The sequence below is a fragment of the Meriones unguiculatus genome, chromosome 8 (genome assembly GCF_030254825.1).
Source record: "Meriones unguiculatus strain TT.TT164.6M chromosome 8, Bangor_MerUng_6.1, whole genome shotgun sequence".
Classification (NCBI taxonomy): Eukaryota; Metazoa; Chordata; class Mammalia; order Rodentia; family Muridae; genus Meriones; species Meriones unguiculatus.
Genome location: NC_083356.1, coordinates 30058575 through 30072422, shown reverse-complemented (window position 1 = coordinate 30072422; position 13848 = coordinate 30058575). Strand labels below are relative to the sequence as shown.

Sequence of the window (13848 nt, the reverse complement as noted above, 5' to 3'; positions counted from 1 at the left end):
GAGTTGATTTGTATTTATTGCATAGGTAAAAAAATGACAGGAAACTGATACTTTTAAAATATTGATTGTTTTGTTGTAGCACAATTTCTGCATCCATTCTTCAGTTGAGGGGCATCTGGGCTGTTTCCAGCTTCTGGCTATTACAAATAAAGCTGCTACAAACATGGTTGAGCAAATGTCCTAATTGTGTACTTGAGCCTCTTTTGGATATATGCCTAGGAGTGGTAGGGCTGGATCTTGAGGAAGCGCTATTCCTAGTTGTCTAAGAAAGTGCCAGATTGCTTTCCAGAGTAATTGTACAAGTTTACATTCCCACCAGCAGTGGAAGAGGGTTCCCCTTTCTCCACAACCTCTCCAGCATGTGTTGTCACTCGAGTTTTTCATCTTGGCCATTCTGATAGGTGTAAGGTGAAATCTCAGGGTCATTTTGTTTTGCATTTCCCTGATGGCTAATGACGTTGAGCATTTCTTTAAATGTTTCTCTGCCATTCTATATTCCTCTGCACAGAATTCTCTGTTTAGCTCTGTTTCCCATTTTTTAATTGGATTACTTGGTTTGCTGCTTTTCAGCTTCTTTAGTTCTTTATATATACTGGGTATTAGCCCTCTGTCAGATAAAGGGTTAGTGAAGATTCTTTCCCAATCTGTAGGCAGCTGTTTTGTTTTGATAACGGTGTCCTTTGCTTTACAGAAGTTTTCAGTTTCATGAGGTCCCATTTATTGATTGTTGCTCTTAGAGCCTATGCTGTTGGCGTTCTGATCATGAAGTTGTCTCCTGTACCAATGAATTCTAGGGTATTCCCCACTTTTTCTTCTAACCAATTTAATGGAATATTACTCAGCAATGAAAAATAAGGAAATCATGAAATTTGCAGGTAAATGGTGGTTCCTGGAAAGGATCATCCTGAGTGAGCTGTCCCAGAAGCAGAAAGACATACATGGTATATACTCACTCATATAGACATGTAATATAGGATAAACCTACTAAAATCTGTACATCTAAAGAAACTAATCAAGAGAGAGGACCCTGACTAAAATGCTCAATCCCCATCCTGAAAGGCAAAGAGGAAGGACATCAGAAGAAGAAGAAAACAGAAAACAAGCTAGAAACCCGCCAAGGAGGGTCTGTGAAAGGCTCTGCCCTGCAGACTATCAACGCAGATGCTGTGAATTATGGCCAACTGTTGGGCAATGTGCATGGAATCTTATGAAAGAAGTGGGAAACAGTAAGATCTGGAGTGGACAGGAACTGTACAAGGAGAGCAACAGAACCAGAAATTTGAGTCTTCCCAGAGACTCATGCTCCAACCAAGTGTCATGCATGGAGATAATCTAGAACCCCTGCACAGATGTAGCCCAAGGCAGTTTAGTGTCCAAGTGGGTTACATAGTAATGGGAAGAGGGACTCCTTCTGACATAATCTGATTGGCCTGCTCTTTGATTACCTCCCCCTGATGGGGGAGCAGCCTCACCAGGCCACAGAAGATGACAATGCAGCCACTGCTGATGTGATCTGATAGACTAAGATCAGAAGGAAGGAGAGGAGGACCTCCTCTATCAGTTGACTTGGGGAGGGGCATGCGTGAAGAAGGGGGTGGGAGGTTTGGATCAAGAGGGGAGGAGGGAGAGACTTATGGGGGGATACAAAGTGAATAAAGTATAATTAATAAAAAAAGAAATTCCCAGTTGAAAAAAATATTGATTGTTTCAATCAATAAACTAATAGAAGTCTATGAGATGGACATAAAAGTCATGAAGGATGCCTTGCCGTGGATATAGATGCTTTTTTCTCCTTCTATGTCTACATAAAAGTAGCTTCACTCTTTTATTATGTTTATCCCCCAAAACCTGGGCCTAGATTTCATCTTGCATTACATTATTTTTAGTATTACAGTTTCCATTGCACACACATATTTTTAATATTATTAATTTGGTATTTTGAAACTTTACAAGTGAATGTTCTTTTATTTTATTCTTTGAGAATTACATACATGTATACAATGTATCTTGTCATATCCACCCCTATTCTCTCTTTCCAACTTCCCTGGCCAGATATTCAAACACATTTTTCTCCCAACTTTGCATTCATTTCGAAATGATTTTTGAACCACTGAGTTCAATTAGTGATCTCACTATGCCACTGTTATGTTATCTACAGCAGCATGGTCCACCTAGCAAAGGCAACTCCCTCCACTCCAGAGAAAAGTTAGAATTTCACTCTTTCTGCTTCGGCATCCATTAACAGACAATATCTCTCACAGAGGGATTGATAGCCTTCCATGTTTCATGCTGAAAAGTTTAACTGGCTTGATCTTGTACAGGTCTTGTACTTTAATCACAGCTGCTTTAAACTCATGCATGGTGCAGCCATCTCAAACACAGAGAACAACGGCCCTATTGACAGGCATTTTTCCAGCATCTGTCGATACTGGGGCATTTCTAGGACCTGGGACTAAGAAATATACAGTGTGAACATCTTTCATAAGGCAGTTCAAATGGAGAGGTCCTTAACAGGCAAAATAATGGAGAACCATAGGCAGGAAACCCTGAACTAAAGTAGGACTGTATAATGGTAACTGACATGTTCTGAGTGCTTTAATTTTATGAAAGGCAGAAAGAATGTACATGTGAATTCCTATTTAACAATTGTTCCTGAGCCCCACACCATTTTGAACTACCTCTAAACTCCAGAAATTAATGAATGGTCAGTTTTATGCCAGTATTATACTTTGCAATGTTTTTCTCCAAGGTGTAGGTTCCTCAAAGACAGGATAATCTCCTGCTTACTTGCAATCCACACAGCCTAGGAAATATTCAGAGAAAATAAGCTTGTTAAATATTTACCTTCACTGATTATATACTCACTCTAGCACTACCTTCAAGAATTTGCTCCTTTTCCCTTATCACTATGATTATTTACTCTCTACTCTGCAAGCTAAACTGAGATGATCTATTTCCCCATAATTCTCAGCTGTCGCAGGTTGCATGATGTATTACAAAGAATGTTTCCATCTTGCCCAAAAGTCTGAGTGAAGGACTATCTATTTATTTTCAGTCTTTATTTTCCCATGATATCTCTTGAAATTCTAATAAATTACAGACAAATGAAGACATAACGAAAGCAAAAGCAAAAGACCACAGTTTGGGCCTCACTAACACATGCATTAAATTTGGACAGATACAAATTAACATGGCCTTTGACTAAGGAGGCCTGCAAATCCATGAAGGGTTTCATAGATTTTTTTTCTTTGTCTAGAAAAACAATAGTCATATAATTAGTTACAGAGCTAAAAATCACTTTCATACTACATTACAATTTTCAGTAAAGTAGGTTCAAGATGAAGTTTTGCTGACCCTCCTGACTAATGTCATTCTAAATTCAGAGTTTATTGCCATGCTGGTAACACAGATTCGTTGGCACCTTTCATACCTAGATTATAGAGAAGGTAAAAACAATCAAACAAACAACAACAAATACTACTGTCTTGGTGATCACATAAATCATTGATCTTGAGAAAAGCAGATCTGCTACTCTAATTCTTCTCCTAGAGGTGATGGTCTTGGTTGTGTAGGTATGACAACTACCACATTAGTCAAGCTGTTGCTCTAACTTCATAGTATTGTGATTCACTAAGCTGTGATCAAGATTGTCCGAAACTATTCTATTTTAGATAGTCTTCAAAGCCACCCTAGAAAGTCACAAGTTGAAGTTTTAGCTACCGCATATGAACTTGAAGATGGTAAAACTGAAGACTGAAACTTTGAGTCTGATGGTGCAGAAGAGTTAGATCAAAGGCAGGTACTGGGACTCTAGCAAACTCACTGAAGAAAGCTCATGATTATTGCAATACTGCATCAGCATGAATGAACCAATCTGTAAACTCAGTCTCCTGCCACTCAAATGAAACAGCTGCTGAGAATATCCTCTTAAAGGTCTTCGTATAATGAAAACAGTTTGCTACTGTATAGAAGCCTCTACTTCCTACAAAAAGTGGACTTAGGCAGATATCTTACATTGAGAATTTTTTGGAAGGAGTGAAAACCTAGCAAATGTTCACCTGCTGTAATACAGGATACCTAAATAGGTTCACCAAACTACTACCACCAAATAAGATTTGAATTCTTTCACTCTTTCTGCTTCTATCTTGGCATGGCCACACACTCAGATCTGCTTTCCATCTTTAGCCTGAGACCACACCATAAAATCCTTAACTACTCTTCTTAATGCATTTTCCTGCTTCTTACTGCTCAGTTCCTCTTTCAGATATCACCACTTCCAAGAAGTCTATCTGTGGAAAAGCAGCTTCTTTCCCTTTGTACCGAATGTCTTAATTTTATATGTTTTTCAGATACATTATAAGACTACTTCTCTTTTGTCTATTGTATGTCTTCTCCCACAAATACTGGAGCATCTTTAAGTCAATATTTTTATTTACAAATGAGTTATTACTGCCAATATCAGCTCTTGGTATGTGTTCATTCACAAACATAAGCCTATACATCTACAGACTCTTGTGTACATATACATACACAGAATTCAACATTGAATAAGGTGAAGTGATGTCACATGAGACATGAATGACTGGAGTCTGTTTTTCAATTTACCTGCAAGTGACATTATCTATAATTCAGTAGTGTTGCAGACAGACATTCGTAATATAACGCAAAAGAAAAGCTTAACTGGTCCACATTCTTATGTCTATTAAGGCACAGGAAATGTAATCACTGGTTGAAAATAGAAAAGACTTTCCCAGAAGTAGAGTCTCTTCCCCAAACAATTCGATGACTAGGTTATCTGCTCAGTATTTTACCTTGCTTTAAGCTCCTTAAAGAGTCATCAAAACTTATCTTTTTTAAAAAAATGACACCTACTTAAAGGATTTCAAGAAACTTCTAGTTGGAAATTGATTTCACTCTTTTGCTATCCCTTAGAGCCCCTCCTGGCTTTTCATTCTGTGCTTCACCTGGGTCTCTCCAATGTGAAAGGGAGCGGCCAGGTTATTGTTGGTCTAACCATCTCCAAAGTTGATAGACCAAGCTCTTATAGGCTGGTGGCACAGAAATTGTGATGGTTGATCTTGATTTTCAATTTGGCTGCAGTTGGATAAATTAAGAGAAACATCTCTGGCCAGGTCTTTGGCCACAATTCAAGGAAAGATTAACCGAACAGAGAGGTCTCTCCCCTGGAGTGAGCAGCACAGCATCTTCCAGACTGGAACACAGTCTGCCTTCACTCTTTCTGGTGAGTGTGTCTCTCCAGTTGTTTCTGTTGCCACCAGAACTCAGCTTCTCCAGTCTACATCTATGAACTAAAGAACTACAGCTAATCCAGGAATCCTTCTCGCTTGCCCTAGATTGGGGCTGCTTAAGCATCCAGCTTCTTGAACTGCAGAGTTAAAGACTTCTCAGCCTCCCCAACATTTTTTCAGCTACTGTTGGACAACTTAGCCCTTGTACTGTTAACCAGTCTAATAAATTCCTGTTTGTAGTATGCATTCCTGCTATCAATTCTGTTTCTGTAAAGATCCCAGACTTTTAAATATTTTGTTTTGTCATATCTTGAAGCATAAATTTATGACATTCTCAGTGTGGCTTAGTATTCCTTTGCCATATATCAGGCGCATGCTAGTTTTAAACCACACAACTGTATTGGTTACTGTATTACTTATTTTCTAGTTGATATGGCAAAATTTTTAAGAAAATAACTTGAGGAAAGATGAGTTTATTTGGACTGATGTCTTGAAAGTGAAGCCTATGTCACTAGCAAAGGCATAAGGGCAGAAACCAGTTGATCACATCATATCAACAGTCAGGAAGCAGAAAGAGATGAAATCTAGTGCTTCAAGTTATTCATTCCTACAACATAGGGCATGATATAATGTCACCCTCAATTAAGATGGATCTTTTCACCTCAGTTAAATATCTCAAGAAATGCCCCTCACCGAAACCAAGAGATTTGCCACTTAATGTATCCTATTTCTCTTCTGTCATAGTTATGGCTTTAATACTGTTAAAAGACACCATGACATCAGCAGCTCTTACAAAGAAAAACATTTAATTGGGTGTGGCTTACAGTTTCATAAGTATAGTCTTTTTTCATCATGGGGGAGACATGGTGGTATACAGGCATACATGGTACTGGAGAAGGAGCTGATAGCCACATCTTTTTCATTTATTTTCATTTTTATTAATTATACTTTATTCACTTCGTATCCCACCTGTAGTACCCTCCCTCCTTCCCTCCCAATCCCACCCTCCCTCTCCCTTCTCCACCCATACCCTTCCCCCAGTCCACTGATAGGGGAGGTCTTCCTCCCCTTTCTTCTAATCATAGTCTGTCAGGTCTCATCAGGACTAGCTGCATTGTCTTCCTATGTGGCCTGGTAAGGCTGCTCCACCCTCACAGGGGTGGTCAAAGAGCAGGCCAATTGGGTCATGTCAGAGACAGTCCCTGTTCCGATTATTATGAAACCCACTTGGACACTGAACTGCCATGGGCTACATCTGTGCAGGGTTTCTAAGTTATCCCCATGAATGGTCCTTCATTGGAGTATCAGTGAGAACCACATCTTGATGGACAGGCAATAGAAGGAGACTGCCATGCTAAGCCTAACGTGAACATAAGAGACCTCAAAGCCTTCCCTCATAGTGACAAACTTCTTAGGGGTAAAAGTTTAAACCCATGAGCCTAGGGGGCATTGCTACTCAAACCACCACACCTTCTACCTAATGATCAAGATAAATAATCATGAAGAGAATTGTCTTCTTTACGTTCTGTTTGAGGAGATTAAGGTAAAAAGTAGAAGAGGGATATAACACATTTCAACCTCATGGGGCAAGATTTGAACTAAAGTTTATACAGCTTCAGTGTCCTTTGTTATATTGATATCAACCCTCATGTAATTATTAAAAATCTCTTTTTGAGATTTTAATCTGTAGGTTGGAAGGATGACAAACTAATATTTTAAATAGTAGAAGAGAATGAACATATTCTACAGGCACAGGAAAGCAAGTCTTATTTTCTCATGTGTATACATCATTTGTACCCTCTAATTCAATAAGCACATTTGTTCCTTACAGCTTTGCATGATATTTATGTCATAATTATAACTTTTTTCTTTTTAAAATTCATTTTTTTTAATTTTTTAAATTCTTTATTAATTACACTTTATTCAATTTGTATCTTTCCAGTGGTTCCCTCCCTCCTCCTGTCCCAATCTCTCTTTTCCTCCACCCTCTGCATGCATGCCCCTCCCCAAGTCCACTGATAGGGGAGGTCTTCTTTTCATTCCTTCTGATCCTACTCAATTAGGTTTCATCAAGAGTGCAGACTATCATTACAGATGCTGAGATTTATGGGCAACCCTTGGGCAGAGTGCAGGGAATTTTCTGAAAGAAGTGGGAAACAGTAAGTTCTGGAAAGGATAGGAACTCCACAAGGAGAGCAACAGAACCAAAAAATCTGAGCAGAGGGGTCTTTCCTGAGACTGATATTCCAGCCAAGCACTTAGGAGATAACCTAAGACCCCTGCACAGACGTAGCACATGGCAGTTCAGTATCCAAGCAGGTTCCATTGTAATATGAACAGGGACTGTCTCTGCCATGAACTGATTGGTCTGCTCTTTAATTACCTCCCCTGAGGGGGGAGCAGCATTACCAGGCCACATAATTATAACTTAAGGATTATTCAGGCTTATTAAAAACTAACAAGTCAGAGCTGTTAATGTGGTTAGTTTTCCCCCTAGCTATCAAGTCCCCCCCCACACACCTTTTACAATAAATTTTAATCTTGTTCCTTAGGAAGAAGTCATGGTCTATGTAGATGTGGACAAAGTATGCAAATGTGCAAGTCAATGAATATGATGCTTCTTACATGTTATAAGATACAGCTCTCTGACAACGTGTCTGGCGGAGAAAGAATGCACATATTTTGTGGATCCACATTTTGTGAACATACCTTGTATAGGAGAAAGAAAGATGTCTGTGGATCTTCATAACGTTGCCACTGTTACCCCAGTGGAGAATTTTAGAGTGGACTGAGCTCTTCTGCCTCAGGGAGACTATGTATCAAGTCACCTTCTTGTGAGTTTTTACCTTTCCACTGAATCTAGCAGCAGGCAGAGAAGTTATGAAGGATGACATGAACTTGGACTGGATTAGCTCTTCGAACTGTGGATGAGCTTGGAACAGGGCAGTTATCACTAAACTTCAGTGGCCTCACACAAAATCAGAGATCCTGAATGAGATGAAAGTATTAATGTGTTTGTGGTTTTGTTTTGTTTTTTTTTTTTTGAAGGGTGGTTAAAACAACAACAACAACAACAAAACACACTATCTTTTTTTGAATTAATCTATTTTTGTTCTTTCAAATACACCCATTTAAGCCTCATTCCTATTCCCTGAAATTCACCCACTCAACAAACAATGTGCTAAAGAAACCTACCTATCTCAGATCTAAGTTTTCTTCAATGTTATCATTTGACTGTTAGAAATTATCAGAGTTCATTATACTTTTCTTATTTTTCCTGTATCTGAGCCACAAGGCTAAGCAAATATAATTAGAATGGTGTATGGTCCAAGTGTCCAAGTGTGAGAATAAATACAGTTTGGTGAGAATTGTTGTGACCTTAGAAATCCAAACACACAACTGCTGGTTTGATCTCTGCTCACAACCTACATGCCAGTTGTCTGATTTCTAATGTTAGGCTTCTGTTCCTCTGACAAGAATTTGACACGGACTTCCAATTATGGCTAACAACAGGAAGCTACTAAGGCTTCAGAAATTAAGATAAACTAAGGAAACAGTCATCCAAAAGAAAAATGCATTTGTACTTAATAATTGTTCCATCTAGTCCTAATTAAGTAAAGATGTGAAAATAAAAATCAAAGGCAAGCTTTTTCTTCCTTCCATATACATGAGAACTTTACAAATATTGTTCAACTTTAGCATACCTCTTATTTTTACATTACAAACAAATGCCAAAGATTTTCCTTTAAAAATACCCAGAGGCTATTTAAGCTGTGGGCTGGCTTTCCCCAGGGTCCGAGGATTGTTCAAGGTTCCTGAATAAACTGCATTGAAAAAAAAAAAAAAAAAAAAACTCTGAAAAAAAAAATACCATAGATAAAGGCATTTCACTATGTGATACCAATATTAGTTTGGATTGTAAAAATAGCATTGGATTTTGAAAGTAAATTTTCATTCATTTGAAGTGAATTACTAGTTTAGAATATTTAATAGACTGGCCATAATTTAACAGTATTAAGGACTGTCCACAGCTACTTTACTAAAGTGAGAGATTAATTTCTTTTTTCCTTTTCAAGTATATATTTTAATGTATAAAACTATTTTAAATTTAAATATATTTTGATCATCTACTTTTCTGCCCCCAAGTATTTCTAGATCCTCTCCTTTTCTACCCAACTTTATATTCTTTATGCAAATTAAACAAAAACCCAATACAGCAACCCCCTAAAATGAGAAAACAAAATAAAACCATACCCAAAATGAAAAAAGAACACCAAACTGAAGCCAAATAAAAGTGCACACATACACACACACACACACACACACACACACATACACACATGCATGCATTCACACGAATAAAAATAAAAACAGAGACTCATACTCCAACCAAGGATTATTCATGGGGATAACCTAGAACCCTGACAGTGCAGCCACTTCTGATGAGAACTGATAGACTAAGATCAGAAAGAAGGAGAGGAGGACCCCCCCATCAGTGGACTTGGGGAGGGGCATGCATGCAGAAAGGGGGGAGGATGGGACCTGGAGGGGAGGAAGAATGGGCTTATGGGGGGATACAAAATGAATAAAGTGTAATTAATAAAAGTTAAATAAAAAATTTAAAAAAATAAATAAAAACAAACAGAAATGTATGGAGTTCATCATATGTTGGTAAACTCCTCCTTAGAAAGAGGGTTAATTTGACCTCGTTGATATACTTAGTGTCATTCTACTTTTAAAAAATTGATTTTCTCTCCCCAGACACATGTAAGTGAAAATTCAGTTGTCAACCTTCACCCTAATGACTAGGTTTTCATTCATTAATTCATTTATGCATTCGTTTTTAAAATTATAACAAATAAAATATAATAAGACAGAACAAAAGCTATCACATTAGATTTGGATAAGACAAACCAAAAGGAAAAAAGAATCCAAGAAAAGGTGTAGGAATCAAATACCACTCATTCCCACACCTAAGAATCCAATAAGTACACTAAACTGGAGAAGAGCTGACCTGGTGCAGTCCCATGCTCACACTGTGCATTCTGCTTCAGTCTCTGTGAATTCGTATGAGCTTTTCTCATGTTGACTGAAAGAACCTTAAATTTTTTGGTGTCCTTTGTACCATCTAGGTCTAACATTCCTGCTTCCTCTTCTTTGGGGTTAACTGAATTCTGTCAGGAGGGATTTGATAGACCACTTCCATTTAGGGCCCACTTCCATGTAGGCCCCACCTTGAAATACACACCTTCAATGAGTTGTGTAGGTATTGTCTTTAGTAATGGGGACTTGATGTCAGTTTATGAAGAGCAACCTATAGTCTTGGCAACAGTCTTGGTTGTTTGGGGATTCTTCTGAAGCCACTATATCTACCAACTCAATAAGGTGTTATATTTATTCTTGGAAAAAAAAAACAGACACTTTTCATATTCTCTACAAATATTCATATTAATTGTGTCTGAATCTGTGCCATCATCAGAGCTGTCTTTGTGCATCCCACAGTAACTAAGAAGAGTTCATAAATTTGATTACAATTTCAATAACAATGGTAATAGAACTAATTTAATCATTCTACTTGCAGTAACTCACCACAAAATCATAGACACAATCATTCCTATTAAAAATGTAGCTATTCATATTTTGAGAATTTAAAACAACTCTGTTCACCAGTCTTTAATATCCTGACTAATAATGATTAAGACAACAGTTTTTATATCACAAAAGTTTATGAGAATTTATAGAAGTAACTTGTGGAACATTTTCCAATATAATTTTACTTTATTATTGCCACTTATTACTATGTAAGCTAATCTCAGATTTATAGGGTATTTAATAAATCAAGAAAAAATAAATTGGTGGTGAAAATATTTTTGCATAAACTTCTGGTATCTCTAAAATTGGGAGCATTTTTAATCTCAAGGGAGAATATTACCACCTCCTACACAGTTATTTTCCAGTCTCAGTTCCTGGGAAATGAACATCACATGGAGAGTCAGCAACACTGTCAGAGGTGAAAGTTTTACACAGTTTTGGTTTATTAAAAATATCATAAATGGAATTCCTCGCATATAAAAGAGATTATGGCTACAGCTTGGGCCTGGAAAAGGAGACAGAGGCTGCAGCTCAGGGGACGTGAAGCTGCAATAGTGATAGTCTGAGGATGTGGGGCAAAGACTAACAGCAGGCACAAACCACCACCGATGACTTGGTCATGACCATGTATAAACTGGGGGGTGACATCCACAACCAGGCACTTCGATCATTGGAAGCTTCCAGCCTCGGTGTGTTGATACTGAGCTTGTTGAGAAACGTGATGCTATGATTGTGGATGTGATAACAGAAACCGTCGAGAAAGAAAAGGAAATTAAGAAAGGTATTATTGTGTTTCTTTCCAGTATTTTGGTAAACAAACAGTGTCTGTCACTTCTTCCCTTTGAAGAATAAATAGGACTCTATACTCAAGGAAGGTGACTTGGTAAAACTTGACTTTGGGGTCATTGAGGTTCATACTTTTGTAATTGATGTAGCTCAGGGGACCCAGGTAACAGGGACAAAAGCAGATGTAATTAAAGCAGCTCACCTTTGTGCTGAGGCTGCCTTAAGACTGGTCAAACCTGGAAACCAGAAACAAGTGACGATCATCTGAAGGAATGGGCGGTCATGGGAGTGTTAGCAGGCCTTCTGGTGTTGGTCTCCTTGGTTTGCCTGTGGTATATATGCAAGATTAGAGTCTCACAACAGTGTGATGCAGCCACGATCATTCAGGCCTTTACAGCCATTGAAGCAGGACATTCTCCCCAAGCATGGTTGGATACCATAAAAAGCTAAAATGATACGCTCAGGATGCGAGGCTAAGCACTGCACTCAGAATCAGCCGCTTTGGGCCCAGAGAAGAGCATGTCTGATTGCATGCGGGTTGATGCCCCAGGTCCCGCCTCTGAGAAAAAGGTATGGGCGGGTCTGATGCTCTTTGGGTGGATGACACCTAAATGAACATCTGTACAAAGTCCCAATTTATTTCTAATATCAGAGATCAGACCTCTACTCTTGCCTGATGCATCTAAAACAAAAAGGGGGAACTGTAGAGAGCTGCGGAATGCTATGCCTTAAAGATGGAGCTGGTTTCTGCCTTCCACCTTCCCGATGGTGAGTGCTCTCTGTCACGAACAACTCCACATTTGGCTAAGGCCGAGGATCTGGCTTGCTTCCATGTATGTGGACCTATCTGCATTGCTCCCGTGGCATGCCTGGGTTGGCTACCCAGAGGCTATTTAAGCTGTGGGCTGGCTTTCCCCGGGGTCCGAGGATTGTTCAATGTTCCTGAATAAACTGCATTGAAAAAAAAAAAAAAACAAAAAAAAACCGGGAACAAATTTGCTCACTCATTTAATTGTATGCCAATAGGAGGTATGCTGTCACACCAGTGGAAGCAGCATGTGACGGATGGGGAGAAAACTGTTATCCAGAATCCTACAGAGCAGCAAAAGAAAGGCTGTGAAAAAGCAGAATTTGAGGCACATGGCTTTCTACTGTGGAGGTCCTCGTTAACTCAGAAGGCAAGTGCAAAGACGTGGGACAGAAAATGGCCATTTACGAACAAGACTCCTCTAAACAACATGGCCTCAAAGTAAAACTCCACATGCCCTTTGCAGTGAGGTGGAAAAGCCTTTTGATGCCATGTCATTTACTTTAAGAGCATTTGAAGATGAGAAGGCTTGAATGACTATGGTAGATTTTGCCAAACATGAGCTACTACAACCGTTTAATGTTTTCTATGAGAAGAAGTTTGAATTCATTCCCCAATTTATCTTTGCAGTTTTTCTCATGCCCAGTAGTCCCGTGTGGACAACCAGTGGTTCTTTTATGCCTGACCTCTACAAGTCTGAGATGGAAGTCCTGAATGCAGAGCTAAAGGCTTTTCTGCAGGTCAAAAAACAACAACAACAACAAAACAAACAAACAAAAAACCAAAAACAAAACAAAAAACAAAAACAAAACAAAACAAACAAACAAATTAAAAAAAAACAGAAGAAGAAGAAGAAGAAGAAGAAGAAGAAGAAGAAGAAGAAGAAGAAGAAGAAGAAGAAGAAGAAGAAGAAGAAGAAGACCTCCAAGACTACAGAGAAAACCACCAGTGGAGAAACATTAGAAAAGAATGAGTCTGGGACTGAGATGGTTCCATATCTCCAGCTTGCCATTCTGACATTATCCCCTCTCGTTGCACCCGAGGCTCTGTGAAGCACATTTTACCTTCTCCATGCAAGACCACCAACAGAAAAGGGTCTTCCCAGTTTCCCCACCAACTGACCCACTCCTCCCAACAACAACAAAAACTACAACAACAAACAAACAACCAAACAAACAGGTCTAGCTCACTCTGGTGTTGGGAGGACAGCCTTCCAAGCCACTGATAACTACTTTCAATAGAAAACTACTATCAAATTTTATTTAAAAAAATCAAATCAAATCAAGAGTCAATAAATATCATATATATATATATATATATATATATACACACACACACATATATATATTTGTTTTTCTTTCCAGTGGGATGGACTTTGTGGAAGATTCAATGTCATTGACTGAATGCACGAAA

General features: G+C 38.6%; 1 pseudogene; it reads left to right on the top strand.

Moving 5' to 3' along the window:
• The first annotated feature begins 11409 nt into the window (after nt 1-11409).
• LOC110542606 (proliferation-associated protein 2G4-like) lies at nt 11410-13487 on the top strand (annotated as a pseudogene).
• Nucleotides 13488-13848: the final 361 nt, after the last annotated feature.